Source organism: Adiantum capillus-veneris, chromosome 6 (assembly GCF_014529385.1).
Source record: "Adiantum capillus-veneris isolate H3 chromosome 6, ASM1452938v2, whole genome shotgun sequence".
In the NCBI taxonomy this organism is placed as follows: domain Eukaryota; kingdom Viridiplantae; phylum Streptophyta; class Polypodiopsida; order Polypodiales; family Pteridaceae; genus Adiantum; species Adiantum capillus-veneris.
Genome location: NC_140936.1, coordinates 153,271,082 through 153,291,211, shown reverse-complemented (window position 1 = coordinate 153,291,211; position 20,130 = coordinate 153,271,082). Strand labels below are relative to the sequence as shown.

The 20,130-nt window shown below is 41.7% G+C and overlaps 1 pseudogene; it reads right to left on the bottom strand.

Moving 5' to 3' along the window:
• Nucleotides 1-340: 340 nt before the first annotated feature.
• LOC147456513 (uncharacterized) lies at nucleotides 341-1,046 on the bottom strand (annotated as a pseudogene).
• Between the last annotated feature and the right edge of the window lie 19,084 nt (nucleotides 1,047-20,130).

The following is a 20,130-nucleotide window of genomic DNA, read 5'->3' as shown; positions in this document are numbered from 1 at the left end:
GAGAGAGAGAGAGAGAGAGAGAGAGAGAGAGAGAGAGAGAGAGAGAGAGAGAGAGTCCCTGAGTCCCTGAGTCCCTGAGTCCCTCCACATCCTTTTTGCGCTTTGATTTTAGGCATGTTACATAATTATTCCATATTGATCTAGTGCATACTCTCCCTTAGTGAAAAATTAAAAAAAAAACTATGAAAGAGCGTGCACCGGCGCGCGCTCTTTCAGAGAGTTTCTATTGTGAACTAAATCTTATTAAGTAGGGCTGCACCAACCTGTCTGCTCTCTTTGTCCCCGCTCCCTTCCCCCCTTTGCGCCTGCCTCTCCACCTGCACCTCCCTTACTCCTTCGTTCAACCCTTCTCCGGTTTCTGCCTGCAACTGTCTCTGCCTCCACCAATAGCAGCACAGTGCACCTCCCTTTTTTGCCAGTCTCGCCCCCTTCCGGCTCTTCTCTCTCTGCCTGCACCTGTCTGCCCACGCTGCTTGCAGGAGGCCCCAACCAAGGCCTTCCCCTCACAACCTGGCATGCAAAAAGGACACACACACACAAAAATTATAAACGTGGTGAAACTTCATAATCAAAATAATCGTGCATCCCTATCACTATTTTCTACATGGTATCAAGGGGTCGGACGGTCCACCCAACCTGAGGGTGGCTCCCCTCCTTTCTCTGCCCCATCTTTCCTCTCTTTCCTGTCTCTCCTTCACAACTCCCCACGCACAGAACAAGGTAATCTCCCTGCATGCAACGTAGGTGCTAAATTTCACCTTGAAGATGATGCAAAAGGTGTTTCCAAAGATGGTGCAGCCCCCCAAGAAGATGTCCGTCCCCTCCCACCGCAAAGAGGAGAAGATGATGGCGACCTCCTGCCGCAAAATGGAGATGAAGAGCAAGAGTACCTAGGAAAAGAAACCGCCTCTGCATCCTCTGAGCCAATTGCAAGACAAAATGCGAATGTGTATGTCGCATCCTGTAAGAAAACTGCAAGCCAAGGTGCGCAAGGCGATAATCCCGCACCCTTTGCGCATGCTAAAGATCAATTCCTCACAGCACATGATGAAAGGCAAACAGTCCGTGGAGAAGGCTCCCTCTTGCCAAGTCAAGGAGTTGCAACAGAAAAGCCCTCAATGGATCGGCACAAACACGAGCATTGGATACTCAAAACCCCTTTGTTGTACTACACAAATGGAAATTATGCTATAGCATTGAGTGGCATAAAATGGTAACCATCTTTTTGCAACATTTGTCAGCCTACTCAACGTCCTCTTCCTCATATGTGTATATATTTTTCTACGCTATTAAGTTATCTAGAGTAAATTCCCCCTCTTCATTTAACCTTTGTGGCGACACATACATTATACTCTTCCCAAAAATGTCATCTTAGTCATATATTTATATTACCACCCTTTTCTTTTTTGCTTTGTAAATAGAATAAGCATACAATAACCAACTATATACCCCCACACTTTCTTACCTCTTGTGAATTAATAGTAGAAAAATAATATATCCATCTTCCACCCCATATAGATAAATTCCCATGGAAATCAACTCTCCACTTGTCTTTACCAAAGATTATGGTCCCTCTCTACAAGTCTTCTATGCCCCCTACATAGGTGGCCCAATATCTCTTAAGAATATACATATAGTTTCTCTCCTTTCAAAAAGACTCCAATTGTATATTCTTTTCACAAGCAAATAATATTGGGCCCTCCTCTATTTGTTTAAGCATCATAGCCTTTTGAAAAAGCATGATTCCCCTTGGATGCATACAAGCAAAGGGCCCATACAAGAAGACTTGGAAGCAAAAGGTTCCCTAGACTAGTGTGGACCTTCCCAAACGAATTCCTTGGTGCATGGGCGTGAAGAATAGTCCAAATTCATATCAAACATGTTGAGAAGGTCAATTTTGCTTTTTGAAGCATGTCATTCCAAGCTATAGGTAAAAAGTTATGGTCAAAATAGTGTAAATCTGTCAGATTCGCAGCAAAAGGGAACTGTAAATCAAGTAAATCAAGAGGGTAAGATCTTATTTTTCCCCTACTCATCTTCTAGAAGAGCAATGAGTGTTCAAGGTCACTTGCATGTGATGGGACCAACCTAAAGATGCTTTCTAAATGCCAAGACAGACAAGTTGAGAGAGCCCGCAGGAGCCACCCGTTGGGCCTCATGGTGGGGCCCACCTACATTATGCACCCCTATGGAGCCTTCACGGTCTAAAATGATATTTTTGGTGAATAAATAGTCCCTTTTATGTCCAATATTTAATGAGTGGTCAAAGGACACTTAATTAGGTCTAATCAATTACTCTAATTAAGTGTAGCATAATCCCACTCCTACACAACTATAAATAGCCCCCCTTGGAGAGACTCAGGGACACACACCTATATTTTCAACTTCATGTTGTTTTCTTGATCAATAGTAGAGAAAACCCCAACTCTCCCTCTTTCACATCCTCCCTCCTAACCCTCCTCTTTGGAGGAAGTACAACTCTATTCTCCACTCTTTCCATTCTACAATCTCTTACTCCATCAACCCAATAAATCATTTGTAGCACCTCAATAACTTGTAAATACATCATGATCTCTCTCATGGTTATGTTAATGATCATGAAATCATCTTCAAAACTTTCAAGTTTCGCAATTCGTGATGGTTAGCCAGCGTCTGTCCTCCCCTTAAAAGGTGTGCGAGAAATCAAGTAAGTGTTCTATTCTCAATTTACCATTGGTTTGTTTCTCCACACTTATTCAATTGGTCTAAAGAAATTTCTCACTCCAACTCTCTTTTGCTTCATTACATATGCATGTGGCTACCTCTCATGGTGATTTTTTTTGTGTCACGGCATTGCATAGATGGAGATGAGCTCTCTATGCAAAGTGTGTTAGTTTGATGTAAGTGATTCTCTTGTGTGTTTGAGAGGCGAGTCTTGTGCGCATGATTTTTTGATGAGTGCTTGAGAGAGGAAGAGTTTGGATGTATTATGGGTATTCTTATGGGGAGAAGGTGAATGCTATTCCGCAAATTGCATTTTTTATTTTGATGCACGGCATTGGGTTGCATAATCGTTGATGGTGTTCAAGTGTCCAAAGTGTATATAGAGTAAGGGGGTTTTCAAAGTGTGTTGCTTGAGTGGGTGAGTGCAAGTGTTATTTTGATTGGTTTCCTTCTCCACTCCCAAAAGAAGGTGGTGCCCCAAGTAGTGTGCGTACCTCTTTACGAACATTTTGTGAGGGTAGGCCCATTGGTTTGGGTTTAGAGGCCCCATTTCAAAAATATCGCCCTCATAAAGTGGTGTCCCCACTGAGGAACATATTTCCAAGTTACCTTCAAATTTTTTAGTGATGAACAATGGAGTTACCATCTATCCATTTCATTTTGCACAACACATTAGAGTAAATGTTCACATAGATGGAAAAGTCTTTTTTCAGCAAAGCATTGTTTTTATGTTTGGTGCAGGAAGACTTAGAGAAATACTGGCATCACCCAATCCAATTATACTTCCAATCATCAATTATGAAACTTCTTTTGATGTTCACGTTTTTATTTTGTTTTAAAGGCAGGAACAAGGAGTGGTGAACGGGTGCTCAAGGGCCATATGAAGGAACGAGGTCTTCAAACCAACAACGAGGAGTAGCACATGAATCATGATCAAAACAATGAACCTTTTAGGCCTATTGCTCGGCAATCCATTCATATAATCATTGAAACTAAGTTTAGGTTTCAATCTATCATAAGAAGGATATTTGGATCCACTTGCCTCAATGAAATCAATGCTTCAATTAATCCATTTATTCTACCTATGATAAAGTACGAATTAACAATGGATGTGTACATCTTCATTTTAATGTAATCAGATTTATAGTGTCAACAATCTTGTGCAGCCCGTAAGAGAAAAGTTTCTTCAAAAAAAAGAAAGTTCAAAAAAGTCTAAACAAAATGTCAAGTTATTTTCCCACGTTCTATGCAAGAAGTGGGGAAGATGCGCAAGAGTTTCTTGACAACTTGGAGATGGCACATCTCATATCCGGGAGAGATGAAGAGGAAGTAAAGCTACGAGCCTTCCCGTTGGTTCTAAAAGCAGAAGCTAAAGCATGGTATGAGACCTTGCAACCCCAAATCAAGTCCAATTGGGAGAGACTGCGAGCAAGCTTCCTCTCCAAGTTCGGGCAAGGTGATACTTCTGAAGGACTATGGAAATGTCTTATTGGACATAAGCAGGTATCACTTGAAGACTATCCCTCTTATGAAGCAACCTTTGTCAATCTATGGGGTAGGTGGGAGGCTACATTATAAAATCATGGTGGTGCACCTAACTTTCTAAAAAAAGAGAGATTCATGGTTGGCTTGTATCCACTTTTAAAGGCTAAAGTAGAGATAAAATTCCCATCCACCTTCGAAGAAGCACGTGAGGTAGCCATCATCAAGTTTAGAAAACTACACTTCCAAGCACATAGAGCAAGGGGTTTGAATGAAGTGAGTGAGAGGGAGTCTTCACAAACCATGGAAGCACCAATTAGGGCCCATCTTGCGCAATCTTCACAAATAGGAGATAACTCTCAACAAGAGGTTTTACAAAGGCTAACTCAACAACTTGAGAACCTCACTCTGAATCTAGTACAAGGCCTACCTCAACAACGACAACCAAGAGAAGGGAATCGCAATCAACGAAGACAAGCTCAAGAGTTGCGATGTTGGAATTGCAATGAAATGGGCCATGGCATGTACAATTGTCCACATCCAAGGCGACTTCCGGGAGACATATATCCCCCAGACCGCCTCCTCTCACTATGCAGCAAGAACTAGCTCAAGGACCACAAATCCTTCGTCGACCACCACCACCAACAAATATACCTCCCGTCCCACATGAGGAGAAAGAAAGAGGAGTCAACATCATCAAGCTAGAAGAGGTAATAGATGAGCATACTCTAAACTTTGATGTTATGCCCGCAGAAAAACGCACAAGAGCACATGATAAGGATGAAGACACGAGAAGTGAAGGAACAAATTCAGCCAGAAGGGACAAGAAGAAGAAGTCAAAGATGGAAGAAGCTGAAAGTAGCAGGAAGAAAAGATCAAGGCAAAGGGAAATTGGTATCAACGACTTCCCATTGGGAAAGGAGCTAGAGCCCTACAATATCTTGGAGGATTTACAAACCCAAAAGCCAAACATTTCATGGCCTCAACTTCTACACCTATCAGCCAAAGTAAGAAGGCAATGGCCAAAGTTGGTTAGTACAAGAATTCCAAAAAAGAAAGCAAATCTTTCCATTAAGGTTGTGGCCTCAAAGCTACAAAAAGATGTGGAACCCATTGTGGATGCTTACATAAGGGGTAAAAAGGTGTCTAATGTATATGTTGATGGTGGAGCTCAAATGTGTGTGATCACGAAAAAATCAATGAACAGGTTAGGGCTTGAAATTACAAAGTCCTCTAATTGCCAAGCTAGGATAGCCAACAACTCAAGTGTGAAGTGTTTGGGGATCATTGAAAATGTAAAAGTCTCTGTATGTAACATAGATGCACGAGTGGATATGTATGTCATGCTAGCTAAGGGGGAGGGCTATCCCATCATCCTAGGGAGGCCTTGGCTCATTGATGTGAATGCAGATCAAAAATGGGGAAGTGGTCGTTTGATTCTTAAGAAGGGTCAATCGGTGGTGTATGATTGGTGAGAAGGAAAGCAACTAGATATCAACTATGAAACCACGGCAGATGAAGAGAGCGAGGAGGAGAGTTCTTACTCAAGTGATGAGGAAGCATCAACCAATGCATCAACCAATGAAGAGGAGTCTTGTTTGGAGGTAATGGGAATTGTATTCAACGCCAACACTCAAGATGTTCCTGTAGAAGAAAAGCCAACAGACAATCACACACGAGGGGATGAAAGATGCCACCACCTTGAAGAAGGATTTGAGAAGATGCTTGCAAAAGATCTTACTTGTGAGGAGAAGAGGTCCTACATCAATATGTTAAGAAGGTATCCCAATTTGTTTATCACTGATTACTCACAAATAAGAGGTGTAGATGTAATAGAGCATTGAATTGAATTGAAACCAAAGACCAAACCCATGGCTCAAAAGTTAAGGCGACTAGGATCTATGCAACAAAAGGCTCTCCTACAAGAAGTGAATCGACTCTTGAAGGCTGGCTTCATCTATCCAGTATCCAACTCCGAATGGGTATCACCTATTGTAGTCACTCCCAAGAAGAATGGTAAGTGGAGGGTCTGCGTGGATTACAAACCCCTCAACGCTGCGACAAAGAGGGACCACTTCCCTCTCCCTTTCCAAGATGAAATTTTGAATGAAGTAGCAGGTCACGAATGCTACACTGTGTGTGATGGGTATTCAGGATATTTTCAAATTAGAATAGCAGAAGAGGACCAACCAAAAACCACCTTCATCACACCTTGGGGATGTTTTGCATTCAGAGTAATGCCTTTTGGGCTCACCAATGCTCCTAGCACCTTCATGAGATTCACAATATTTGTATTTCAGCCATTCTTTGGAAAATCTATAAGAGTCTTTATGGATGATTTCTGTATTTATAGTTGTAGATCACTTCATTGCCAAAAGGTTGAAGAGGGGCTTAAGAGGCTCCATCAATTTGGGGGACAACTCAACCCAGAGAAGTGTCATATCGGTGAATCTCAGGTGGTTTTGCTAGGCCGTGTGGTTTCTTCACAAGGAATTCAAGTGGATCCCTCTAAAGTAGAGGCCCTTTTGTCATTATCTCCACCAACAACAACTAAGGAGCTAATGACCTTCAACCACAAAGTGAGGTACATGTCTCGCTTCATCCATCTCCTAGCAGAAGCCATCGCCCCTTTGCGTAGGTTGGCAAGCCAATCTACATTTGAATGGGGGAGGGAACATGCAAAATGTTTTGAGGAAGTGAAGGGCATTCTTAGCTCTCTCCCAATCCTAATGCCACCAGATCCAAAGGAGACCTACTATGTCACTCCAAGTGTAGGTTTCGAAGCAATTGGTGTTGTTTTGATGCAAAAAGATCCTAAAAAATCATACATGAGGCCGATCTATTTTGCAAGCAAGGTGATGACTCCGGCCGAGAAGGGATACACTGAAATGGAGAAAGTGGTCTTTGCAATCTTGTTTGCAGTAAGGAAGTTTCGATCGTATCTTCTCTCTGTGCCATTTGTTTTTCTCACCTTAGAGCACAATCTACCATATGTAGTACAACACATGAGCCTCTCATCTAGAATAGCAAAGTGGGTGCTTGAACTCCAAGAATTTGAATACACTTTCCTTGTAGAAGATAGCACAAGAGCAGGACTTGCAGACATTCTCACCTACAAAGTGAGAGAAAGGGAAGGATCATGACTACAAAGAGAGGAAGGCTCAAAACAGTTCAAAGTGAAGGAGATTGATAATGCCCATACTTTATGCTTTGACGGAGCTTATCAACGCCAACAAGACAAAGCAGCAGGGGGAATCATCATTTTGAACCCACAAAAGGAGGTAATGGTTAGAAAAGGTATCACTCTACCCAGTGTTCACTCTAACAATGAGGCTGAGCATGCTGCTCTAACCCTTGGGTTAGAAGAATGCAAAGAATTAGGCATACAAAGACTTATTATAAAAGGTGATTCTTTGCTAGTGTTCAGGTAAATCCAAGGGACTTGGAGGTGCAAGAATCGTACATTGTTTGAGTGTCTTAGTAGTGTAAGAGCTTTGATGAAGGGTTTTAAAGCAACACAGGTACAACACATTGTGAGAACTCATAACAAGGAAGCAGACTTACTCGCAAATGAAAATCTTCAAATGGCGGTAGGAGGTGTGAAACTATATGAACCCAAATATCAAGGTCAAGAGGAGCTAAAAGACATTATCTTCTTTCTACAAGCAGGTGAGTGTCCCAAACACTTAGACAAGGCGCAAAGACATAGACTAGTTAAGAAGGCCACACTTTACCAGTTGATCGGGGATGATTTATATCACAAAGGGAAAGATTTGGTCTTGAGGAGAGTACCAGGTGTGCAAGAGATAGAGAAAATTCTTCTTTCATGTCATGATGATGTCTGTGGTGGTCACATTTCTCAAGATATTACAAGTAGGAAGATTTTACAAGTAGGGTTTATTTGACCGAGCTTACATCGTGATGTCCAATATTGGTGTAAGGCATGTAAGACATGCCAAATTGCTGGGGATAGACGACTAACATATGATCCTCGAGTCCCAATAATATCTTATGGCCCTTTTGAAAAGTGGGGTGTGGATGCAATAGGTCCCCTACCTCGTACTTCTACAGGGAAGGTTTTCATCATCATGGGTGTTGACTACATGACACGATGGGCGGAAGCAACAAGCACAACCTGAATCACAGCTGAAGAGGTATCAAAGTTTATTTTTGATCATATTTGTAGTAGGTTTGGAACACCCCTAGAAATCTTATCAGATCGAGGGCCGGGTTTTAGGGCTGACCTTCTGAATGATCTCTTGAGGAGGTTAAAAGTGAAACATCTGCATTCCACACCCTACTATCCTCAATGCAATGGATTGGTGGAGAAAGTGAATGGAATGATATGTAAGATCATTTCTAAGCAGGTTGTCGACCGGCCTAATGATTGGGATCACCATTTGACGGCTGCTCTTTGGGCGTATAGGACATCTTTCAATGTATCTACCCAATTCACCCCTTTTCATCTAGTTTATGGACAGGAGGCACTTCTCCCCATTGAGGTAGAGCTCTCAAGCTTGCGCGTTCTTGCAAGAGTGGCAAAAAAAACCAAAAGAGGTTCTACATGAAAGGATCTTAGATCTCCAATGACTTGAGCTAGATAGAGAAGAGTCCATTGATCACTACATCACCAAAGCGACAAGCCAAAGGGATAAAATCAATAAGAAGCTCAAGGGGAAAGGATTGAAGGAAGGTATGTTGGTTCTTCGCTATGATAACCGACTTGATACTCGACTTGACAAAAAGGTTTTGCAAAGATGGGAGGGACCTTTCATGATAAAAACAAAGTTTGGGAATGGTAGTTACAGATTAGAAGATTTATCAGGAAAACTCCACAAGACCAGAGTCAATGGATGGAGATTAAAGCCCTACTTTCAACGTATCAATCCGTTGATAGGCAGTCATCTGCCTACATTGTCTAAGCTCCAAATTGACATGGCTCCCTTCGGCTTGGCAAATGCTCCACCTATTTTTAAAGCTTTGATGTGCAAAGAAAAACCAGCCTTGTAATCTGAACATACCCAAGGCAACCCTCCCATCTTCGATTTATGGGATTGAGGTAATGAAAAGCAGGTCTAATGGAGTAAAAGAGTGCATGACACTCCTCCTATTGAAAAAAAAAAAGTGGAAAAGGAAAAATGACAAAAAAAAGAGAAAAAAAAGAAGAAGAAAAAGAAGCAACACCGTCCTCCTAAAGATATGAATATCTCTAGGCTTGGGGGAGTACTAATATGAGTGGCATAAAATGGTAACCATCTTTTTGCAACATTTGTTAGCCTACTCAACGTCCTCTTCCTCATATGTGTATATATTTTTCTACGCTATTAAGTTATCTAGAGTAAATTCCCCCTCTTCGTTTAACCTTTGTGGCGACACATACATTATACTCTTCCCAAAACTGTCACCTTAGTCATATATTTATATTACCACCCTTTTCTTTTTTGCTTTGTAAATAGAATAAGCATACAATAACCAACTATATACCCCAAAACTTTCTTATCTCTTCTGAATTAGTAGTAGAAAAATAATATATCCATCTTCCACCCCATATAGATAAATTCCCATGGAAATCAACTCTCCACTTGTCTTTACCAAAGATTATGGTCCCTCTCTACAAGTCTTCTATGCCCCCTACATAGGTGGCCCAATATCTCTTAAGAATATACATATAGTTTCTCTCCTTTCAAAAAGACTCCAATTGTATATTCTTTTCACAAGAAAATAATATTGGGCCCTCCTCTATTTGTTTAAGCATCATAGCCTTTTGAAAAAGCATGATTCCCCTTGGATGCATACAAGCAAAGGGCCCATACAAGAAGACTTGGAAGCAAAAGGTTCCCTAGACTAGTGTGGACCTTCCAAACTGAATTCCTTGGTGCATGGGCATGAAGAATAGTCCAAATTCATATCAAACATGTTGAGAAGGTCAATTTTGCTTTTTGAAGCATGTCATTCCGAGCTACAAGTAAAAAGTTATGGTCAAAATAGTGTAAATCTGTCAGATTCGCAGCAAAAGGGAATTGTAAATCAAGTAAATCAAGAGGGTGAGGTCTTATTTTTTCCCTACTCATCTTCTAGAAGAGCAATGAGTGTTCAAGGTCACTTGCATGTGATGGGACCAACCTAAAGATGCTTTCTAAATGCCAAGATAGACAAGTTGAGATACCCCGCAGGAGCCACCCGTAGGGCCTCATGGTGGGGCCCACATACATTATGCACCCCTATGGAGTCTTCACGGTCTAAAATGATATTTTTGGTGAATAAATAGTCCCTTTTATGTCCAATATTCAATGAGTGGTCAAAGGACACTTAATTAGGTCTAATCACTTACTCTAATTAAGTGTAGCATAATCCCACTCCTACACAACTATAAATAGCCCCCCTTGGAGAGACTCAGGGACACACACCTATATTTTCAACTTCATGTTTTTTTCTTGATCAATAGTAGAGAAAACCCCAACTCTCCCTCTTTCACATCCTCCCTCCTAACCCTCCTCTTTGGAGGAAGTGCAACTCTATTCTCCACTCTTTCCATTCTACAATCTCTTACTCCATCAACCCAATAAATCATTTGTAGCACCTCAATAACTTGTAAATACATCATGATCTCTCTCATGGTTATGTTAATGATCATGAAATCATCTTCAAAACTTTCAAGTGTCGCAATTCGTGATGGTTAGCCAGCGTCTGTCCTCCCCTTAAAAGGTGTGCGAGAAATCAAGTAAGTGTTCTATTCTCAATTTACCATTGGTTTGTTTCTCCACACTTATTCAATTGATCTAAAGAAATTTCTCACTCCAACTCTCTTTTGCTTCATTACATATGCATGTGGCTACCTCTCATGGTGATTTTATTTGTGTCACGGCATTGCATAGATGGAGATGAGCTCTCTATGCAAAGTGTGTTAGTTTGATGTAAGTGATTCTCTTGTGTGTTTGAGAGGCAAGTCTTGTGCACATGATTTTTTGATGGGTGCTTGAGAGAGGAAGAGTTTGGATGTATTATGGGTATTCTTATGGGGAGAAGGTGAATGCTATTCCACAAATTGCATATTTCATTTTGATGCATGGCATTGGGTTGCATAATCATTGATGGTGTTCAAGTGTCCAAAGTGTATATAGAGTAAGGGGGTTTTCAAAGTGTGTTGCTTGAGTGGGTGAGTGCAAGTGTTATTTTGATTGGTTTCCTTCTCCACTCCCAAAAGAAGGTGGTGCCCCAAGTAGTGTGCGTACCTCTTTACGAACATTTTGTGAGGGTAGGCCCATTGGTTTGGGTTTAGAGGCCCCATTTCAAAAAGCTTGCCCTCAGAATGTATCCCAGTGAAGAAATCAAATCCACCCCATCAACAATCTCTACTTCAAGGAGAAATGGCAATTGTACTTCAAGTTGTTGTCGACTCAGATTTGTGCATGAATTTCAATTTTACAAGGCAGGAAATGGTCCCCATTCCCCATAATCCTTTGACCCCTTGGCGACCGGCGGATGCCGGGAGCCATGAGGGAGGAGGATTTAGGGACCATTCCTGGCCATCAACGGTCGGGAGGCCAATAGGCTGCTCTTCCTACACGTTCATCCTCCAACTCATGCACTGCCCTGTGTGCGAGTCTGTTGTTCCAGGCCCCACCATCTGCTTAGCTACACCACGTCCCCACTCGTTTATTACTTGTGCTGATTTGGTGTGCGATCATTGGAGCAGACGAGCGATGATTCAGAGAGCTAAGTTGCCATGCAATCATTGGCAATGATGGTTGCCATTGATTGGAGGAGGCAGAAGATTATTTCGGGTGCTGAGGTGTCAAGCATTGAGCAACTGTGCAAGCTAATTTTGTCGAGTAATGAGGGCGAGATGGAGGGCCAGGATCCGCTGCCCCCAAACTACGACCTTGACAGAAAAGGGAAGAAGACGGTGAGCCTCGGGTGGATCCCAAAGTAAAGAAGAAGACCTTTTTTGGACTAAGCATTACCATCAGAGGAATTTCTCACCCTGGCATAAATGATGGATCTACCTACGGACCAAAATTTGCAACTTTTATTGTCATTGAATGTAAATTCCAATCATCAATTCCAACCATCATTTTTTCCCCAAAGGCAAGGGCATATTCAAAAGTCAAATAGAAATGGAGACTTAAAAAAAAATAAGAATCAAATGTGCATGCAAGACCTGGGTAGCATCAAAAGAAGAAGTGTCGACTTCCTTTGCCAATGATGTTACTTGCAATTTGTCAACTCATGTTGAATTGTTCGTCAGAGATAGACTTCTTACAACTTCCTTCAATGGATCAATCCCAAGTGATGATGGGGACTAGCATGAAGGAAACGCAAAAGCGAATGGTGTCAATGAATATGGAAATGATGCAGATGGACAAACAACTATGACAACATTTGGCATGTTTTTTTTCTACCATCTGTACGATGTTCTCCTGAGCACTCTATAATCCTACAAAACTTAGCTCTTCTCTCTTGAGCTTTACCACTCACTTGAGGGGCAGATATGGAGGACGATGGATAAATGAGCAAGAAAGTGTCCAAGGCCAAACTCAAAACCACTTTGGAGTCCGGCCCAAGCTTCGCCCAGAGGTGGCACGCAGATCCTCTATAGGGTCTCCTCTAGCCTGGCTCCCATCTTGCAAACCTTGGACACCACGAGGTCTGATGCCCTCAAGCTAGTAGGGACTACATCAAGGCTCACAAGTTTCATAGTAGTACTGAGAAATCACAGATCTTATGTAATCCTCCCCTTAAGAAGGCATTTGGACGAGACAATGTTAAGGTGTCAAAAGTGCTCAAGTACTTGAGTCCCCACTTGTCAAGAAAGGTTTGATGGGGTTGTCTGCTTTGTCTAAGTCGATTTTCACCAGAAGACTTAAACTGCTGAGTTGGTGGAAAAAACATGTCCATGCTTCCTGCTGATTGTCTTTTAGGTTGAGCCATTATCTGATAGTTTATAGTTTAGCTTATTTTTAATGTGCCATATATGTACGACAGGCTAGTCATCAACATTGATGGAGTCATGCTGTAAATATCCACTTTCTAGCAAGACAATTTGAATGATTGGAAGATTCAGACCAATTAAAATTGTTAATAGGAGTTTTGGTTACATGACTTGAAAAGTAATGGTGTTCCAAGGCTCCTCTATCCTCTTGACTAAGAGAGAGAGAGAGAGAGAGAGAGAGAGAGAGAGGATCCTACAAGTAAATGTTCACCCAAAACTTTTGTGAAAACCAATGGAAAAAAGAACATTGAATGTCTTAACAAAAAAAAAAGGTTTTTTACCGAGTTTTACACTAAAATCCTCCAAATTTAGCTAGTTTCCTTCAATGCCACCCTCAAAACTAGCCTGGAAATTTTTACTTTGACCCTTAAAAATACACTTAAGGCCTAGTTTTTAATGAAGTTTTTGCCAATGATAGTGATATTGTTTCTCATTTTGGGGAGAGAGAGAGAGAGAGAGAGAGAGAGAGATCTAAGCATCTTCTCTCACTTAGCATTGTTTTTTCTGATGGATACCACCTTATAGCGAGCGTCAAGCTCAAAATAGACTGAATTTGCTGAAAGAAATTAGTATGCAAAGTCATTTCAGTGGCCTTCCCTCTTGTTGAAACTATCGTTCCAGATTTGAAGAAGGCTTTAGTACCACCTCTTAGGGTATGGCATGGTTTTGATCTTCATAGATTGGAGCTGAATTTGCCTTTTATAATTGGTGGCGGAATGAATATTCCACATGAGCAAAGATGTAAATTGTATTCCGACAACGATGTGCCCATTGTGTGATGGATGCTATGGCGTTCTTGACATTTGCCATATTTTGTCAAACAATGATTCAAAATGGAAAGGAGCAGCATCTTCAATATTTGTGAAAGACGTTGTTCAATTGAAGCTTGAAGTTGTCACATTGTATGGTAAAAAGATCCTCAATATTTTATTTGTTTCCAACTAACTTTTTTCAATTAAAATTTTAGGCATAGAACTCTATTAATTTTGACTGTTGTTTTTGTAAATTGATTACAAAAGGCATGTATTGGTCAATTAAAGAAAAACATAATTTTATTGTAACAAAAAAGTCTTTCATAATTAATGGCGTTTGTTGGACATGTGTCTTGTAAAAAGAATGCCCTTGTATGAAGATCACAACCTTATAGTATGGGCAGGGCAACACGACATAGAAGGGACGATTGGTGTATAAATGAACAATTGCGGTGCAATAACTTGCTATCAAATTGATGTGGCTAAGAGGAGGAAGGATGCACATGCTCTCAAGTATAAATGACAATCAAGAACCAAAGTACTAGACAAGGGAGCACTTACCTTACCAAAAAGAAACATAGAATGACTTGAGAATTAAGTAAAGGTCTAGAGCTCTTATTAGTCTATCAATCTTACTTCATGCTCAAACATGTGAAGCCCAAGCGAGAAAAATCCAAGCCAAAGAAGAGTAGAAGCAGAGGAGATTACAGTTAAATAAATAGAGATTGAGCCAGAAGATAATATTTTCAAATATTGTGCTACTTTTTTCAAAGTAAATTTTGATCTTTTGGAATTTAGGAGGTAGTCTAACCACTGAAAACTATTTTTATTGTAGTGCAGCAATATATAACAAACAATAAATATTCTATTGATGATAAAATTTACTCATTGCGTACAAACACTTGCTCGGGTTTGTCTTTGCTCGGAAAAACTCGCTCGATGCATGGTAAGACTCCAATGGAAGCAGCAACATCCACCTTAAACATCCACCTTGGAAGGAGAAAAAAATCATGCTCTTGACCTCCAATATGGGTGCTAGTATGTTCGTAGGTTGTAGTTACGCACGATCCTCATAAAAACAAGTGAAAGGGTCACGACGGCTTTCAAAAACAGTAAGAAAGTGATAGAATTGTTTAAACTGGTATGAGTGTTTGGAAAAGGATTGCATCAGCTTAGTCTTGAACAGATTGAAAATCGAGACTAGGTAGTTGCAAACCATGGTGAACGAAAAACGGATGAAATATGTGAGAAAGTCGTCCAAACATTTTACAAATCTCAAAATTTCTGCTAGTATTTTTGGTTGTTTCTTTGTAAGGAGGAAACTCGATCAGCAACCGCTTAATAAAGAAGACTTTCTTGAATGCTAACACTAATTGGAATCAAGCTATAAAATGCAAAAAATATAAAGCCATGTGAAGTTGTGAAATGTAACACGAAATAAAAAAAACTAATTAATATAGTGTGTGTGTAGAATTTATTAGAATTCTGCAAGGTGAAGCTTCACTTTAGCATTCTAAAACAATAGAATGCAAAAAATATATATATGTTGTGTGTGTGTGTGTAAAATTTACTAAAATTATGTAAAATGAAACTTCACTTTAGCATTCTAAAACAGTAGAGTGCGTTCAAGGATAATTTATAAAACCCCTTAGCTATGGATTTTTCACCATAAAAGGAACCCTTTTCCTATTCAATCTGTAAATTTTTTTTCAAGAGCGTTTTTTTAACACCCTTTTGTATGTAAATCTGTGAGAAAATATAGAATAAAATAATCCGTACTATTGAACCCACGTGATAGGTATTTTTTTTCATAGTGAGACCCTCCCCCCGCCAGAGAATATGATCAAGGCCACCATCGTTTTAGTTAGCATCAACAAGTGATGAAATCACGAGGCCTGCCCGCAACTTAAAGTGCCTAATTGGGAGAGATGAACATGAGCTTTTGAAAACACACTAAATTAAGTTGGAATATTGAAGGAACATACAATATAAGTGGGGCACGGGGAGTGTTCTTGAAGAAATGGTGATACATAACTAATGTATGACAACCGAGTTAGGTCTTCGAGCGAGCTCAACGGAGCGAGATTTTTTTTTTTTTTTGAGGACCTGCCTCCCTACCTCCTCTTCCTCCTCTTTCCGCCTATGTGCTTCGTTCTCTTCCCTTGCTCCTCCTCCTCAGCTTCCTCCTCCACCTCCTCTCTCCATCTACTCCTCTAGCCACCCTCCCTCCTCCAGAAATCCCCCTTCTTCCTGAAGATTCTCCTCTTCTTTCTCTCTCTTTCCCTATCACTATATAACCTCTCTCTCTCTCTCTCTCTCTCTCTCTCTCTCTCTCTCTCTCTCCCCCCCCTCCCATTTTCCTCTCTCGGTCTCCCTATCTCTCTCTCTCTAACCCGTTGCCGCCCCCCCCCCCTCTCTCTCTCTCTCTCTCTCTCTCTCTCTCTCTCTCTCTCTCCCTCTCCGGCTGCCCCTCTCTCCGGACCCTCTCCTTCCCCTTCTTCCCCCTTCTCTTTCTCTCCCCATCCTCTCTCTCTCTCTCTCTCTCTCTCTCTCTCTCTCTCTCTCTCTCTCTCTCTCTCTCTCCCCCAACTCTCCTCTTTGGATAGATCTTTAAGGTCTCTTGGGATAGTTTTCTACGGCGTTAAAATTCTCTTTTTCTTCTTCTTCTCTCTTGATCGCTTCGTTTCTCTCTCACTCTCTCTCTCTCTCTCTCTCTCTCTCTCTCTCTCTCTCTTTTCTATCTCTCCTACCCTAGGACAAAAGGGAAGAAAATGGTGGACAGGAAAGAGAGAGAGAGAGAGAGAGAGAGAGAGAGAGGGGGTGGGTGGGTGGGTAGAGAGACATAGGGGGGCTTAGAGAGAGGAAAGAGAAAGGAGTAAGGGAGAGAGAGAGAGAGAGAGAGAGAGAGAGAGAGAGAGAGAGAGAGAGAGATAGGGATAGCACTAGAGAAATACATTTTTCGTAACTAAAGAAAATAAGGACAAACTTGAAATTCTCTCGATTTTTAGGTCAAAAATTTAAGGTTTTGCCGGTATTTACACAAACTTGTGAATTTCTTAATTTTCTTCAGTGAACTCTCAATATATTATCAAGATTTTACAAGTTAGCTGGTTGAAAACACTATACTTGGGTTTTTTTAACCTCTGATAGGGGGGTTGGAGAGGGCGAGCGGGGAGAGAAGGGGGGAGGGATTGTGAGAGGGAAAGAGGGGGGAGAGCATTGGTTTTTTTTTTAATATAAAAAAAGCCAATGCTCTCCCCCTCTCTCTCTCTCACACAATCCCTCCCCCTCTCTGCCTCTCACAATCCTCTCCCTCTTTTCTTTCCACTGGCCCTTCCCTTCCCCCCCCCCCCCCCCCCCCCCCCCCCCCCCCCCCCCCCCCCCCCCCCCTCTCTCTCTCTCTCTCTCTCTCTCTCTCTCTCTCTCTGCCCTAGCAAGCACCCTCCTCTCCATCGTGGCTGATGAGTGATAGTCGATGCTCCAAAGTTCTGGTCATGAGAGTCACAATGGAGAGCCCATATTGTGGATGGGAGAGGAAAGTGTATAGGTCTACGTCATGGCTAAAAATATGAGGGAAGCAAGTTTGGATGTGACCAAAAGCTGAGCACTCTAGTAGTGTGTGGTACTCAGACTCTCGAACTTGCAGTGAGCATAAAAAGTGCACAATCAAATTGATTCTTCTTCATTGTCTGAACGTCCTATTTCACATCGAAGGGAGTAGGAGCTGAGCAGAATGGCTATGATAGTGTGTATGACTGACAAGGGGATAGGCTCAAGCATGTGTGTGTGTGTGTGTGTGAGAGAGAGAGAGAGAGAGGGGGGGAAGAAAGGGAAGGGAAAGGGCTGGAGAGAGGTGTGAGCATAGAGAGAGAGGTGGGGGATGTGTGTGTGTGTGTGAGTGAGAGAGAGAGAGAGAGAGAGAGAGAGAGAGAGAGAGAGAGAGAGAGAGAGAGAGAGAGAGAGGGGGGGGGGGGGGGGAGGGGCCAACCAAGGGGGAGGCAGAGAAAGAGAGAGAGAGAGAGAGAGAGAGAGAGAGGGGGGGGGGGGGGGGGGGGGGGGAGAAAGGGAAGGGAAAGGGCTGGAGAGAGGTGTGAGCATAGAGAGAGAGAGAGGTGGGGGATGTGTGTGTGTGTGTGTTGTTAAAGAATATGATGTTAAATAATATGTCCATTGTGCTATGGGCGGTCGGACACTGACTATACTATGTTGTAAATATACCTTGGATAATAGTTCAAAAGAGAAGAAGCGAAGAGCAGCTCGTTGAATGGTTGCTGCAGGGTAACGATTGTGTGTGTGTGTGTCTCGATGTGTGTTGGTGTGTGTGTGTGTGTAGTCTTCTTTCCTACCTTCTCCATCACTTGCGCACTCTACAAAGTGGTATCAAAGCTCAGTTTGAGGTGCTACAGTCAATACACAAGTTTCCGCAGCTCTAGAAAACAACAAAAAAGAGAGGTTTTTTTGTCATAACTCCCTTACCCGAACTCGGAATACAGTGATCCAGGAGTCTATCTTTATGTTTTTGGGCGTTCCGGACGCATTGGCATACTCAGATTTTCCAAAATCTATAATTTTCTACATCAAATAGCCAGCTCACACAAGCATAGGAGATGTCTAGTTTTGCACTCGGCAGTAGATTTACAGGTTACAGGTGAAGAATTCAGCATTTACACAGGTTTTGGAGAGCGACATAGAGATTTCGCATCATGATATTGTGTTATCGAAGATTATGTTTGGTTGTTGTGGGTCCATTATGGACAGCCGCCTATGTAAGAAAGGTTGTGGGAAGAAGTTGAGGCGGTTATATTGTCAGATTGAGTACTTTGTGGTTATGTATGGATATGCGGTCAATGTATTTTGGAAAACTGCAACCTTTGTGAGGGTCGAGTGAGGTTTTTTGAAGCCTTGCCTTGGGAGCTTTGGTACCTTGGCAAGGTGGATTAGGTACTGGAGCGAACCCCCGACTAGCCCCGCGAAAGACCTCATATGTCGTTTACGACTATGGGAAGAAGGTGGATGTATGGATATGTGGTACAAGACAGCGTATGGATTGCATTTGCATACAGGTCCATGTGGACATTGTTTTAGAGTATTTATGCATAGTACTGAGTCAGTCTGTGGCAAAGTGAGTCAGTGGATTTTTCCTTGGCAGTGAGAGATTTTCTGTCAGTGTTTATGAGCACTTTGGTTAAGATTTTCACTTGAGATATTGTCCAAATACAAACGAAACTCTGCCGAAATTTTGTCAAAATCCTTTGAAAGAAATTGAGAGAGTGAAGATGGCAAAAAGTTCAACTCAAGTCACACAGATTGTTGGAGAGAAGTTGACCAAAGAGAACTACAGCATATGGTCTTACAGGATGGAGAACTTTATCATGGGCAAAGGTTTATGGGATTACATTACAGGTGAACAAGAGTGTCCCGAGGTTGGTTTGGAACCAAATAGAGAGAAGGTTGAAGCACATAAAACATGGCAAGCAGGAGTAGAAGCTTACAAGAAGTGGATCGAGAATTCAAGGAAAGTGATGCATTGGATTTCACTATGCATTAGTGACTTCTTTATACCACATGTGAAGAAGGCTCAATCTCCAAAGGAAGCATGGGAGATACTAGCAAGAATGAATAGCTCCAATACAGAACCACAAAAAGTTCACTTGAAGCAAAGGTTACATTGTGTATGGCGAGGAAATAGATCCATATCAGATTATGTGACAGAGATAAAGCAAATACAGGAAGATCTTGCGAGCATTAATGTTGAAGTTCCAGATGATGACTTAGTTTCAATGACATTGAATGGTTTGGGACCGTAATACAAGTCATTGGATACATCTATATCTGTTCGAGGACACATGCCTGATTTTGAAGAGTTAGTAAACCTTTGTTTGCAAGAAGAGGTGAAGTTAGGCAAGTCAGGTCCTTCTACATCAAATAACAATTCCAGAGATCAGGTTTTTTACTCTAGAGGTCGTGGAAACAATAGAGGTGGAAGAGGAAACTATGGTCGTGGAAACAATGCTGGAAGAGGTCAATGGCAAAACCAACAAAGTCAAAGTTACAATGATTATAGCCAAAGAGGTAGGGGGAGAGCCCGAACTCGTGGACGTGGAGGTGGACGATTTGTACATCCTCAAAGAGATGGATATTGTAACAGATGTGGCCTTTATGGTCACTTTGAAAGAGAATGTTACACAAGGCTAAATCAAA